The sequence below is a fragment of the Mustela erminea genome, chromosome 1, assembly GCF_009829155.1.
Source record: "Mustela erminea isolate mMusErm1 chromosome 1, mMusErm1.Pri, whole genome shotgun sequence".
Lineage (NCBI taxonomy): Eukaryota > Metazoa > Chordata > Mammalia > Carnivora > Mustelidae > Mustela > Mustela erminea.
Genome location: NC_045614.1, coordinates 141,880,229 through 141,895,266, shown reverse-complemented (window position 1 = coordinate 141,895,266; position 15,038 = coordinate 141,880,229). Strand labels below are relative to the sequence as shown.

At 37.5% G+C, this 15,038-nt stretch overlaps 1 long non-coding RNA gene across 3 annotated transcripts in view; it reads right to left on the bottom strand.

Moving 5' to 3' along the window:
- The window catches only part of LOC116591672, a 275,207-nt gene that overhangs the window by 238,799 nt on the left and 21,370 nt on the right, over positions 1-15,038 (bottom strand). The window lies entirely within an intron of this gene.

Below are 15,038 nucleotides of genomic sequence, written 5' to 3'. Positions count from 1 at the left end.
CTTTTATCCCCATGCTACCACTAGATCTAGCCTTGCCTTTAGCTTCCGTATCTCTGTTCTCTATGACAGGTACTTGATGCTTGTAATCCTTCAACCACACAATGCCGGTACAATGCAAACTGAAGTCCGAGATTGGGCACAAGGATGATCAGGGCGCACAAGAGAACAATTTGCTTAAGGATCAAAGGATTAAGGAAGTCTTTGGGCCTTGACTATTTTGCACTCACTATGCCCCACACCTCCCTCTCCCCCAACCAAAAGGACCCTTCTTGCAAACTTCAAAGTTAACTGTGAGGTGAGGCCTTTTTAGGAAAAAAATTACATCAAAATAAAACAAACAACCTTCTTATCACTCTGTTATTCTAGAATATATTCAAATCATGCCTTGTCTTTAAACTCTAAGATATTATAATTTGATTAAATATATTCAGGTACACATATCTCCTTAACTACAAGTATAACTGAAATAAAATATACTCATTTCGTAATTATAAACTTCAACTTTCAAGGCAGAATGAACTCTGTTTTACATGGACTCACAGTAAATGGCTCTTTTCTGGAATCAATTATCCTCATATAATCAGCACTGCCTATATTTTAAAATGATTGATGGAAATAGTAAACTTTACCACAAGCAACCTGCAGAGCTTAACTAAAATATCAACTATCTTTGTTTTGGCCAACAATATATCCACCCAGTGTGGTAATCCTGGGTATCTTCTACTGATCACAATCAGTGATTAATATGTTTCATTAATAAAAATCTGAGAAATGATTTATTAGTCATCAGATGCAATTTGGTTAGCAAAAATTTTGAAATTTAGGGCCTACAGTGAGTGAGTTAATAAGAAAGATGGTCCTTAATATTAATAGGCTGGGATTCGACAACAGACACCGACCCTTAAATTTTACAGAAGCAGAAACTGAGGCCAAATGAGGTTACAACTTGCCAAAATCCCCTTCCAACTCTGAATTTTTATTTGTCTGATGAATCTACATTCCTAAGCTTTCCATATATTGTAAGGCTTAATAAATCTCACTGGTGATAAATATATTCAACCTCAATTCCTCATGGTTCAACTAAATTCCATTTCCTCTGTAGGTAAATTCCATTCCATCATACTGTAGGAAAGTGACTGATTAAAACAACCCCATGGCTTGTGTTATAATGGGCTAATGTTTAGGCCTGGTTACCTTAGCTTAGTATTCTCCACTAGTAAAACATATTTATAAAAACATTTGTAACATATGCATTAAATTTCCTTCATAGAACATGTGGCCTTAAATAATGAGGGGAAAATTTGGCAAAAGCATTCTGTGTTCTGCCAAATCCAGAACAAAATGGTTTATGAAACTTAACTAAGGCTAAAACATTAGTTCCTGCTTTTTTCCTCTCTGAATTCTTTGCCTTGAGGACAACACTTTTCTTAATTTATAAATTCTCAAGGCAACTTTTTGTTGTTTTTCCCATTTTCTGGAAAGATAAAAAAGAATGTTAATTGAAAACTAAGAAATAAGGAAAATATTCATTCAAGTGGTCTCATTTTTAGTATTATTAAGGGTCTACTTAGAACCGCATGATTAATAATATTAAAATATTTTATTTTTTATGAGTCATGTCAACATTCTCACAGAAAATTAAAGGTTGGAATTAAAGGAAAAGCATCCCCTAAAATGCTGCTCTGATAGACCTAAGCCACTTTGACTATACACATGTATATACTGAATTCTATCTGACCCCCAAAGACCTCGAGTAGGAAAGGGTTGACCCCTCCCCAACAAACTGGCTACCACCTTATAATGAAAAATAAATCTCGGGCCCAATTTTGCCGTTCAAATAGATATTCACTTCACAAACACTTGTTAACAAGCAGGTTCAAAAGCTTGAAGATGTGCCAGCGTTCTTTAGGTATTCTGCATGAAAATTTATTCAAAACAAAAATCCGCAGGCAGGATTCTGTCCTTTCCACTCTGCCTTGGACAGCCAATTGACTGAAGAACCACGAATGGAACCATGATGCTCTGGAGTCCAGCCTTGGGTCCCCTCCCTGCTGGCACCAGTTTCAGGATTCACCAGATCCTACAAAGGTAGAAATTGTCTCTAAAATTCCTTAGCAATCCATGAATACCTTTAATGTCACCAATGATGGCCCATTTCTAACATTCATCATGCCTATAAATAAACCATGAATTTCCCAGATAAAACCACTTCTGACATTTAGTATGCTAATTAGCCAAGTCTCAGGCGTACAGAGGCAGAGAGCTGAGGCACTTGTACCAGCTACCTCGGAAAAGTGGCGTTTTCTGATAAATTGCCTGCCTCCCATCTCTGGAATCTCTATTAAGGCAACTGCCTGCCCCTTGGGTTAAAGCCGAAACCAACAGACATGTATGTGCTATTAAACCATCTAAACCAGAACCTTTTAAAATAGGTTACAGATTTCATTAAACAAGCCTTGACTATTATTATTACTAGACACTTCGAGATAGCATGTGTAGCAGTAAGCAGTGAAATCACACGAGGAGAAATTCTGTCTCGAATTCTCTTTGATTCCATGTCTAAACCTGCTGGGTGTTTTCTCTGTTCAGAGTAAATTTTCATTTCACGATAGACATTTCATTTTACCATCCACGTTTACCTCTATAAATTGGTAAATGTATTCATGGCCAGGATCTTGAATAGTTAATTTACTACTATGTTAAACTTGGAGTTTATTTTATTTTGCCTTAATTCCTACTGATTTAAAGCACTCACAGCTAGAGATGGTTTTATAAACAGAATAGTCTTTAAAGGAAAAGGAATGTTACTGTGCTTTTCTTTCCCTTTTTAATGCTAGTTGCTAAGCATTAGAATTGTGAAAACTATTTTTATATTTAAAAGCATTTTCATTATCTAGCTCCTATGAATTCATATGTACACAGAGGCTTCTACTGAAATAGCGAACAGGCTTTGACACAAAGTCGAGAGAAATAACCATTATGGCCAGTCTTTTCAAGACACATATTCCAAACTGGCATTCCAGAAAAACCAGGAGGGCCAGAAAGAGGTGATTCAAATGCTATTGTCCTTTACGCCTGTAGTGTTAGGCAAAGTAACCTGACATTTGTCAAGTCATTCCGTGTCGGGCACTCTGCCAAGTACTTTACATGCACTATTTTATTAGATGCATTCACGATCGTTCTAATAAGGGTGGCAGCACTGTGCAGTTGTTAAAAGAACAGGCCTTGAAGTCATGAAGATCTGGGTTTAAATCCTAGCCCTGACCTTCTAGCTCTCGGATCTGGGCCAATTTGTCTTCTCTCAGCTTCAGTTCATACATCAGCAAATAATACTATTTACCTTATGGGGCTAGTGCACATACGTGTGTGTGTGTGTGTGTGTGTGTGTGTGTGTGTTTTAATCACTGGTGTATTGTCATCACTAAAAAATGGTCTATTTTCTTACTGATAATGAATTAGCATTTGTAACAGACAAACACAGGTTAAGTTGTGTTCCTCCCAAATTGTGTCAAGGCTCTAACCCCCAGCACCCCAGATGGTGACTAGTTTTAGAGACAGAGCCTTTAAAGAGACAGGGCCTTTAAAGACAGGGCCTGAATTAAGGGGAGGTCTTTGGGTTGCATCCTAATGCAGTCTGACTGGGGTCCTCAGACAAAGAGGAAATGTGGACACATAGAGGGATACCAGGGCCATGTGTGCACACAGAGGAAAGGCCATGGGAGGCCACAGTGAGGAAGTGGCCATCTGCAAGTCAAAGAGAGATCACAGAAGAAACCAAACCTGCTGTCCCCAATCTTGGATGTCCAGCCTCTAGAACTGTAAGAAAATGCATTTCTGTTGTTTCAGCCACTCAGTGTAAGTATTTGTGATGGCAGCTCTAGCAAAATAAAACAAAATGTAAACACAATTATCCATGCATTGAGCAACAACTTAATTAAATATTTTAAAAATAAAATCTTCCATTATCAAATAACCCCAAAGTAGATGTTAACATGAATTATCCCAAAGAAAGGAATCTTCTCTGAGTAGCAGAATAGCAAATGAGAGACGTTTTAAGTAGCCCATGTCAAGTTTATATGAGTAGAAATGAAATGAAATTTGAAATGAAATTTAAAATGTCAGCATTTATTCCCTTCCAGCATACGCCTTTCTGAGGGACCTATCATGCATTCAGTGCTGAGCCTGGGTGATGAACAAAAAGGCCTTGCTAAATCATGCATTTTTGTAACAATATCCCAAACTACTCAAAAAGCTGATAACTTAGGAGTTTTCTCATTTCCCAGAGGCATAAGAGGAAGGAACCTTAAAAGTCTACACAGACTTTTCTGTGAAGACATTGATCTACAAACTAGTTTGGTTCACAAATGTCAACAGAATTCTTAATAATATTGATTGTGGTATGAGAAATACAACAGGACAACATACCTCATTAAGAAGCTATAAAATCTTTGGATTTTGTAGGTGCTTCTATTGTCTCTACCTCCAAATCATTTTTAAAAATACATCCACTTGGGGCGCCTGGGTGGCTCAGTGGGTTAAAGCCGCTGCCTTCGGCTCAGGACATGATCTCAGGGTACTGGGATCAAGCCCCGCATCGGGCTCTCTGCTGGGCAGGGAGCCTGCTTCCTCCTCTCTCTCTGCCTGCCTCTCTGCCTACCTGTGATCTCTCTCTCTGTCAAATAAATAAATAAAATCTTAAAAAAAAAAATAATACATCCACTTCATGTTGCCTGGGTGGTGCTGTCAGTACAGCAAACGACTCTTGGTTCTGGCTCAGGTCATGACCTCCCCTGCCAGGGCACGCCCGTGTTGGGCTCTGTGCTCAGCACAGAGTCTGCTTCAGCTTCTCTCTCCTTCTCCCTCTGCCCCTCTGACTTGTGCTTTCTCTCTCTCTAAAATAAATTTAAAAAACAAACAAACAAACAAACAAACAACACTCACTTCACTCCTATCTCCTTCTACCACACTGTCCAAAGCTCTATTCCCTCCTGTCTAGATGACCCTACCACTCTGCAATCCACCCTTCACAGAACAGTGGGGTGATCTTTTTAAGTCCTAAATCTGATCATATTATTCCTGTGTTTAAAATATATCAAAGACTTTCTATTTTCAATTGGAAAAAATGTCAGGTTCTTTACGTTTGCCTGTAAAACTCTATGTGATCTCACTCCTGCCTACCCCTCTGACCTCATTTCCAAGGGCTGTCTTCCACGCCCACTTCTTTGTGTTTTGTAAGCCAGCCCAGCTTCTCCCCATTCATTGTAAAGCTTTCTCATTAACTGTCCTCCCTCCGGCTGGAATGTCCTTACCCCAGATGCCTGCATGCCTGACATCTTCTCTGCGGTTCAGCTTAAATGTAATCTCCTGAGACGGACTTCCTCTGAGAACATAATCTAAAGTTACCTACCATGTACCACATATCAGATTATGTTATTGTTATCACAGCCCTTCTTACTAACTGGCATTTCCTTATTTGCATTTGGTTTGGTTTGGTTTGGCTTGGTTAGGTTTAGGTTTTATTTGCTTGGTTTTCTTTTGTCTCCTGTCTGCCCACTCCCTTCCCCTCTAGGATGTAGGTTCCCTGAGAACCATGACCCAGCCCGCCTTGGTCCTGGCTACAACCCAGCTGCCAAAGTGCCCCCTCACAGCTGGCACTCAGTCAACATCTTCTAATTATAGTATTGATATAGAATAAAGCCTAGGCAGACTCACGAAGGTGTGGCAATCTACTCTGGAAAGGTAAAAAACCATGACTACGTTTGCTCAGAAGACAGTCTGAGCATGGAGACTCAGGCAGTTCATTTCTTGGAGATATAGCCCGGCTGTGGAGGGTAGACCCTGGAACGGCTTAGGTGCTGGATTTTCCTTTGGAAAGAAATGCTAACTATACACGGATCCATGAAAACAAACTCCAATCCCGAATTCAGTTTCAGGAAAAAATCAAAATAAAAAACACCTTTGTCCTGAGCTACTGGTTACACTTATTGTCCATTAAAGTTTTCACTCCATTTGTGACACTGACTAGCTTGTCAGATTTCTGAGTTGATCTGGAATTGGGTTAAAAGTAGAGGTTTATGAAAGTTTTCACATTTCAGGTATTTAATTGATTTGTGATGGGAGACTAATGTGCTAGGAGTCTTTAAAAGACTTAGGCTAGGATCTAGAACTCTTGGGTTAACTTTGTCCTAACAAATGGATTCCATACTTACATCTTGGAAAATATGACTTAAAACAAGAGAGAAGGGAGTTGGGGGAAATTGGAAGGGGAGGTAAACCAAGAGAGACTATGGACTCTAAAAAACAATCTGAGGGTTTTGAAGGGGCGGGGGGTGAGAGGTCGGGGTACCAGGTGGTGGGTATTATAGAGGGCACGGATTGCATGGAGCACTAGGTGTGGTGTAAAAATAATGAATACTGTTACACTGAAAATAAAAAATAAATTTAAAAAAATATGCAAAATGTTCATTAATCAGCAAGTTGGTTTTTATTCTCTTACATTTTTAGATGTTAAAAATTTGACAATGGACATGGATGGCAACCTGACTCCATAGGAGAGATTACCTGGATTTGAAGGTTTTCAAAAAAAATTAATTCATTTTGGTAAACCTTTACGAATTTAACCTCTGTTGCTGATAGACTACTTCATTATATCTAAAGAAAAATGTATAGTTTTTTAAAAAATCTTTTTTCCAATTTCTATCCTCAGTGACATAAGACATGCCACTTTAAATTAACATTTATTTGCTAATCACCCTGATTCACCTTCTTCTCTTTAGTAGATAATTCTTTTGATTTAATATGTTCTTGTACCTTTTTGTTGATTTGACAGACATTTTTTTAGAATCCAGTTTAAATGAGACATCATACTAGGTATTGATTTCCTCATTCATCAATTCATTCACAACTAATTAGTCTCCTTTGTTCCAGGCACACTTCTGGATATTAGGGATAGAGGAAATTTGGCTCCGTCTTGAAGCCACAAGGAGTCCAGAAAGAAATCTTAACTTCCCATTCATTGGTTGTTGTTTTTAATTTTTTTAAATTTCTTCATTCAGTGGAATATTTTAAGCTTTCTTAGCATGACTTATCATAAATAAATTTATGATATTGAGGGATTTTTTTTTCTGCTTAGATATTTGATTTTCTCTCACTGTCACTGACATCTGAATATGGAAATTCTAATATTATTACCTCAGCTATTTATAGATTGATGTGTGAAAATTCAGTTTTGTTTCTGAACTAAGAATAAGACTTTCCAAAAAAAAAAAAAAAAAAAGAGTAAGACTTTCCTGTGGGTGACCGAAGGCAACTCAAATGTAGTTGTCCAAATCAGAAGACATTCCCCTAATGGGCACTGTATTGCATGCTTTAGTTAGACTCTTAGGCCAGTTTTAAAACCTACTTAATGCATAGGGTAATTCAAATCCATTAGTAACAGCACAGGCCTTAAGTCCTGGCTCCAGGAAGTAGGAAGTCATTTGGAATAGAAGAAGGAAGATTAGAAGCATTTCTTGACTTTCATAATCATAAACACTCTTTTAGGTCTCTGCATTTCGATTCTGCATTTCTAACAAGCTTCTGGTTGATACCACAGTGGGGTCTTTAGACCACATTTTGAATAACAAGATCTTAGATTACCTTAACTAGCCATAAGATATCTGTACTTGCAATCCCTCTACCCAATCCCCCTTGTTGACTGTCCTAATTTACTGTGACATCCTGCTGTCTCTTCTCTTAAAGTATTTCCTATACCCCAACTAACAAAAAATCCCCCATCTTCACAAATAAAGCTGACTTCAGCTAATGAGTAGACAAAAACTACTCAATTTTAATTGCTTTATCATCTAATGTCACACTAATCCTAAAAATGTAGATTGATTTTTAAAGGGTGGAGGGCTGCCCTAACCAAATGGAGGCTCCAGGTTGGGGAATCTGGAATGTTATAAAAGATAAAAACCAAAAAGTTCACACGGAGTGCTGAGGGACAGATAATTTTTGAGACAAGTCCTTCCATAGAGCCAGGCACAGAGGTGTGCCTCAGGGCTCACTGCTCCAAGGTTGTCCCTGTGTCTTAAAGGTACTTCTCTGGGGCACCTGGGTGGCTCAGTAAGTCAAGCGACTGCCTTCGATTTGGGTCATGGTCTCAGGGTCCTGGAACCCTGCCTTGTATCTGGCTCCTTGCTCAGCAGGGGTTGCTTCTCCTTCCCTCCCCAACCCCGCCCAGCTTGTGCTCTCTCTCTCAAATAAATAACTAAAATCTTAAAAAAAAAAAATTAAAAAATATATAAAGGCACTTCCCTTCCTGTACTTTCAGACTGAGAAAAAGGCCTTTGTGACAGCAAGCTGACTACTTATTTATTACTAAGTTCTATTTTAAATCACTAATATTTATCAAGCATCTACTTTGTACAAGGCACTGTGATAAAGTTGTTAGATGTACAGAAATAAGCTCTCCAGGCACTTAGGTTTAACGGGCTGCACTTTTATCTAACTTTTTCCTTAGTGGAATCTAAATTCTGCATCTGTCCTGGTTGACTCTTCTGTTGCCTAGCTGTGAACTTGGGAAAGTCACCATCTTTGGGGGATTTTGTTTGCAAATCTATGGAACTTTCCAACTCAAGCACTGAGTTGTAATAATATCACCTCTGTGTAACCTTTTTTTGTGTCTCTCCCTCACTTGCTGTGGTCTAATACCTCTGCCCTCACAGACTCAACCTACAATGCTACTCTCCCTGCCCTCTGTTAGATTTGTTACTTCTTAACTAGATACACCCTTATATGTCCTCTGTTAGTCCTATGTCAATATCTGTGAGATCAAGCTTCTTTGAAATTTCAAGGTCAAATGTATTTGGGCTTACAAATATAATGACCTAACATGGTTTACAAGTGGTTTTTTGTCTTTGACCAGTGTAATATTAACTTATGAAAACTAAAAAAGAGAACAAAAATGAGAATGAGGAGGAGGAAGAAGAGGGAAACTAGACTCAATCCAATAATTGTTGTTTACCACACACCACAGGCCATGCTATTGTCTTAAGTGAGGGCCTTCTATCTGCTACAAGCTGGCAATGCTACCTGAAGGCATTTGTGTCTCCCAGCATCCACACTAACTATACTCCGTAATATGAGGGGAAAGACCTACATTAATTTGTTCACCCACTTCTCCAGTAGTTTCCAAAAGAATTTCTAACCCTGTCTCACTCCAGTACCACTACATATGTCATTACTATCATTTTCCAGAATTTGACTTTAGAGCTTTATCTAATGTATTAAGATTCTCAGAGAAACAGACTGGGATATGTTCAATAGGATGTATACATATACAGAAGGAGATTTTATTTTCAGGAATTGACTCACAGGGTTATGGTGGCTGGCAAGTCCAAGTGCTTCAGGATGGGCCATGAAGGTCAGAAGACCATCTGATGGCAGAATTCCCTTTTGTGCAGGAAAGGTCAGTCCTTTGTTCTATTTAGGCCTTTAACAGATTGAATGAGGCCTACCTATATTATGAAGGGTAATGTGCTCTACTCAAAGTCCACCCATGTGAATGCTCATTTCACTCAAAAACACCCTCACAGAAACACCTAGAATGTCTGAGCACATATCTGTGTACCATAGCCCGACCAAGTTGACACTTAAAACTGACCACCACAACAGGAACAAAAGTCAAAAACAAACATGTTCTATTCAAAATACTGTGGAAAAAAGATGTCCTCCTTCATAACAAACATCATAATGTTTTTCAGGACTGATCTCACCACACTGATTTGAACATTTTGTCCAATGTAACTTTTCTACCTAGATCCCACTAACTGTGCCCATATAACCAGGAATTATCCAATTCTACAAGTGGGAAGTGTATAGGGTATGATGGAGAAAGAGTGGTAATATGGTCATTTTTGGAGAGATTATTAGATATTTCTTCCTTCCATTATAATTAAAGGATTTTATTCCAATTTCTTTTTTTTTTAAAGATTTTATTTTATTTATTTGACAGACAGAGATCACAAGTAAGCAGAGAGGCAGGCAGAGAGAGGGGGGGGGGAGCAGGCTCCCTGCTGAGCAGAGAGCCCGATGCAGGGCTCGATCCCAGGACCTGAGACCATGACCTGAGCCGAAAGCAGAGGCTTTAACCCACTGAGCCACCCAGGTGCCCCTTATTCCAATTTCTTTTTGAGCAATCTTCACTCTACAATTATTAGAAACACTTAAAAACTCGTGAAACTCATATTTCATGTAATAAAACCATAAAGCAGAATTCTTTATCAGAAGCATGCATTTTCTTCTTGCGTATATATTTCTGTATTGAACTCCTAACAATTTCTAATTCCTCTGACGAAAAGAGACTGTGAGACATCTACGCTGACTCTGGGTGATCCCTTTGTTCTTCCATATTCATTTTATTTGTGATTTTGCCAATTAAAAAGTATTTTATCTTTAAACATGCATAAAGTAGGAGAAATGGCCAAGTCAACATCAAAATACAGATCAAACTATAGACGCTTTTGCTTCTCTTTAAACCAAGAATGAGAATTGACAATGAGCTCAAAATAAAATTGTCATAGATTTTTCTTTTACGTACTTTGGTGGGATTTTTCTGAGTGAGATAATTTGGATATAAAAAGATCATTGCGGGGCAACTGGGTGGCTCAGTGGGTTAAAGCCTCTGCCTTCAGCTCAGGTCATGATCCCAGGGTCCTGGGATTGAGCCCCGCATCGGGCTCTCCGCTCAGGGGGAAGCCTGCTTCTCTTCCTCTCTTTCTCTCTCTGCCTGCCTCTCTGCCTACTTGTGATCTCTGTCTGTCAAATAAATAAATAAATAAATAAATCTTAAAAAAAAAAAAAAGATCATTGCTTTGTGTGTGTGCCAGTTTATATGAAATATTTTATCACAAAGCTAACATCCAGTTTTTAAGTATAGAAGAGGTTATTTAGACTGTGAACAATGAAAGTCTACATTTATCAAATTTTTAGTAGGTAAAACTTTGATCCAGGTAATAATTAGGAAGTCATATACCAGCTTCAAGAGAGATCATTCCCCTATTCACAATGGCCCTCTTTTGTGGAGGTCTATACACTGTTTGGGAGTTCCAACAACTTCTCTTTAAAGCTTTATTGACATAGCTTTGCTCAAAAAAATTAATGTTTCTGTTCTGACTGATTCATTTGCAGAAACATCAAGTTTACACCCCTTGGTAAGAGGGGGTCACAGAATAATGGAAGTGGGGGAGAAGGCTTTAAAAATCCATCAAGAAAGCACATGAAGACATGAGCCTCAGTACTTACTAAACAAATGCCCTGCCTTGGCATAAATGTCTTTCTACAGACCCCATGATACAGCCATCCTATTCAATTCTTGTGTTAGATCTTGATTACTTGTCTGCAACACACAAACGTTATAGAAATACTGCTAATATGCATAGAAATATGGAGGTTCTCCCAAAGTTTTATGATAACCAATGATGCCATGAAAATCTTGCGCATACTCATTGCCTGGAAGAAATGCATGTCTTCTTTTAAACTCTTCTCTAGTAATAATGTATTGAACAGGAATGGCTTATTTTTAAGTCTGCTTTCCTTCTAGATGGCAAACTTCCTGAGGGCAAGGACCAGACCTTATTCATCTTTGTTGACTGAGAAGCTAGCTTTAGTACAGTGCTTGCACACAGAGGGTCTCAGTAAGAGCAACTGAAAAAAGCACTGACTAAGACGCTAACATTAGCAGTTAACCATAGATAGCTGAAAAATAAATAAGTGCAGGAAATAATATATAACCCTGGGGCTCAGATTTTCCGGTTAGTTTTCATTTGCAAAAACATGATGGAGAAATTGTCCTTTTTTCTTTGCTTTTCTTTTTTTAATTTATTTTTTTAAAGATTTATTTATTGAACAGAGAGAGATCACAAGTAGAGAAGCAGGCGGGGGGCAAGGGGGGCGGGTGCGGGAAGCAGTCTCCCTGCAGAGCAGAGAGCCCGATATGGGGCTTGATCTCAGGATCCTGAGATCACGACCTGAGCTGAAGGCAGAGGCTTAACCCACTGAGCCACCCAGGCGCCCCCTTTTTTCTTTTCTTTCCTTCCTTTTTAATTTGCAAAACAGCGATATGAACTTTGAAGGCAAACCACTCACTATGGTTATTATCCCACCCCTCACACCATTCTACCAACCCTGTTTGTTCCCAACACCATTATCCCAACCCTGGGATAAAAATTTGAAAACTTCAAAAAGCAATTTGAAAAAAAAGTAATCGGCAGTTTTCACAGCCATCGTACTTAGTATGAACTCCATATCAGAGCGCATGGTAAGCACAGTAATTAATTAAACCTGATAAGTAGGGACGAATAAATTATACCTATTTTAAAAATAATAATTACACTGTATCTTCAAAGCATCCTTTCTTCCTCACATCTTATAACTTCAATTTATATCAAGTCCATTAAGTAAAATTATTCTTCCTATATTAAAGATGGGCGGGAAAAATTTTCCTTATTTTCTGATAGGTCAGACGTGTGTGGACTGTTGTATAAACACAGAAATGGAACATCAATGCACTAATGTATCTGCAATGGTATATTTAACAGTAAAACTTTAATACATTCCTCATAATAAGGTTTTGATTAAAGTTCTCGTTTCTCAATATAACTACCACTCCATAGATTCCATTGCACTTTGTAGATTCTGTAGAGTGAACACTTTGGTTTTGCCTGCTCAGCTACCTCCTTTTAAATAAAGGGGCAATGAAACTCTTCATCCAGGTATTATCAGGGATTTAAAAGTACAATAAATAATAATCACAGTAATAATAATAATAATAACAGCTTACATGTAGAAAAGGTTTACCAGATGCCAGCACTGATTTAAGTGCTTTGCAAATATTAACTCACTTATTTCTCAACACATTCTCTGAGGTAGGTATTATTATTAACCTTCTATGATTTATGAGGTCTCTGAAGCATGGAACAGGATAAATAACTTGTCCAAAGTCACACCTCATAAGTAGCAAGGCTGGGATTTGAACACAAATATGGCTCCAAAGTCTATGCTCTTAACCATAGGAAATAAACATGTTCAAGTAAACTGTTTGTTGTAAATATCAGCATTATGTAGGCAGGGATTCCTGTCTATTTGGTTTACTTCTCAATACACTGCTTTACATATTGTCAGCCATGTCGTTTCATAAATGATTACAAAATGAATGCTAAAGTAATACAGGTAAATTGCAGAATGTGCAGAAAATGCAAATAAGAAAAAAAATTAATCTGGAATTCCAAGATACTACATTTTGGTATATGTCTCTTAGGTCTTTAATAAACATATACCCTTTTTTGCATACATACACACAAAATATCATTATTATTTTTGTACTTTTTCACTTAAAATTTTTCCATATGAAAATGGACTTTTCTACAACAATAATTCTTCCCTTCAACAATATTAGGTATTCTTCCATGATTAATTTTAATTTACATTTTATAAATAAAGTTCATGTGGATGGGAAAGTGCTTTCTCATATTGTGCTTGCTATATATATCCTGGAATGTATCATGTCAAAATGTAAAGTATTCTCATGTTTCCCTGTCTACAAGACAGAATTTGTCATCTATAATTCTAACATTAGTAACATTTGAAAAGCAATCTGGTTCTCAGCAGACATTAACAATGAGCAAATTAAATGAGTATATACATGAGAGTACATTTTGTCAACTAGTGAGGACATCATACTTCTCATCTTTGTTTAGATGTTATTCAGAGGATTTATCTGCTATTTTGTTTTGATTCTTTGGATCATTTTGTATTAATTATGCTGTTTTCGATTACAAATCATACCTCTTTAGATCTTTTGAGATCTGAATTTAAAAATGCACGTCAAAAGTATGACAGCAAATTTATACTCAACCTAACACCACCTAATTTCAAAGCTTGGAATTTCTATTCTAGAGCCAGTGGACTATTTTTGTTAACAAGAGGGATAAGAAGAAGCCAAAATTGATATGCTTTTTTGATTAAATGTTCAAACATTCAAGCTTCAGTACACTCTGTTATACAGGGATGATGGGTTTTCAGGTCTTTTTTTAATTTAATTAGTTGAAAATGGAAAAGGTAATTACATATAATTATAACTTTGCTTGAGTATAGGACTTCCATAATACTGACAGTAGATAAAAAGCAGTTTTTTTACTAATAGGTATGCTGATTTAGTCTCTGACATTCCAGGAGGGGTTTTCTGGTAATGTTTTAGATGATATTAACCTAGCTCTATAGACTTGTCAATGAAAGCATACAAAGAGTAATAAAACATTTTTAACTTAAAGCAAACAAATGTATTTTCTTTCTGATTTGAGTCTCATTCTGTGAATATCTCTGGATTACTCAAAATCCCTTACATATCATAGCTTCTATGTTTAACAAGCAACAATTTCATAGAAACCTTCAAGGGGCAATGGGATTATAGATGGGACTTTCTTACTACTGTCCATATGATCAAGAACAAATAAGAATAATCAAAATGAGATTAGTGTTGGTGGTGGGAATGCAAGCTGGTGCAGCCACTCTGGAAAACAGTATGCAGGTTCCTCAAAAAGTTGAAAATAGAGCTACTCTAAGACCCAGCAATTACACTATGTGCTTTGGGTATTTATCCCAAAGATACAAATATAGTGATCCAAAGGGGCACATGCACCCCAGTGTTTATAGCAGCAATGTCCACAACAGCCAAACTATGGAAAGAGCCCAGACGTCCATCGATGGATGGATAAAGAAGATGTGGTATATATATATACAATGGAATACTATACAGCCATCAAATAATTGAAATTTTGCCATTTGCAACAACATGGATGGAACTAGAGGGTATTAGGCTAAGCAAAATAAGTCAATCAGAGAAAAACAATTATATGATCTCACTGATATATGGAATTTAGAAACAAAACAGAGGATCATAAGGGAAGAGAAGAAAAAATGAAACAAATGAAATCAGAAAGGGAGACAAAACATAAGAGACTTTTAATCATGGGAAACAAATAAGGTTGCTGGAGGGG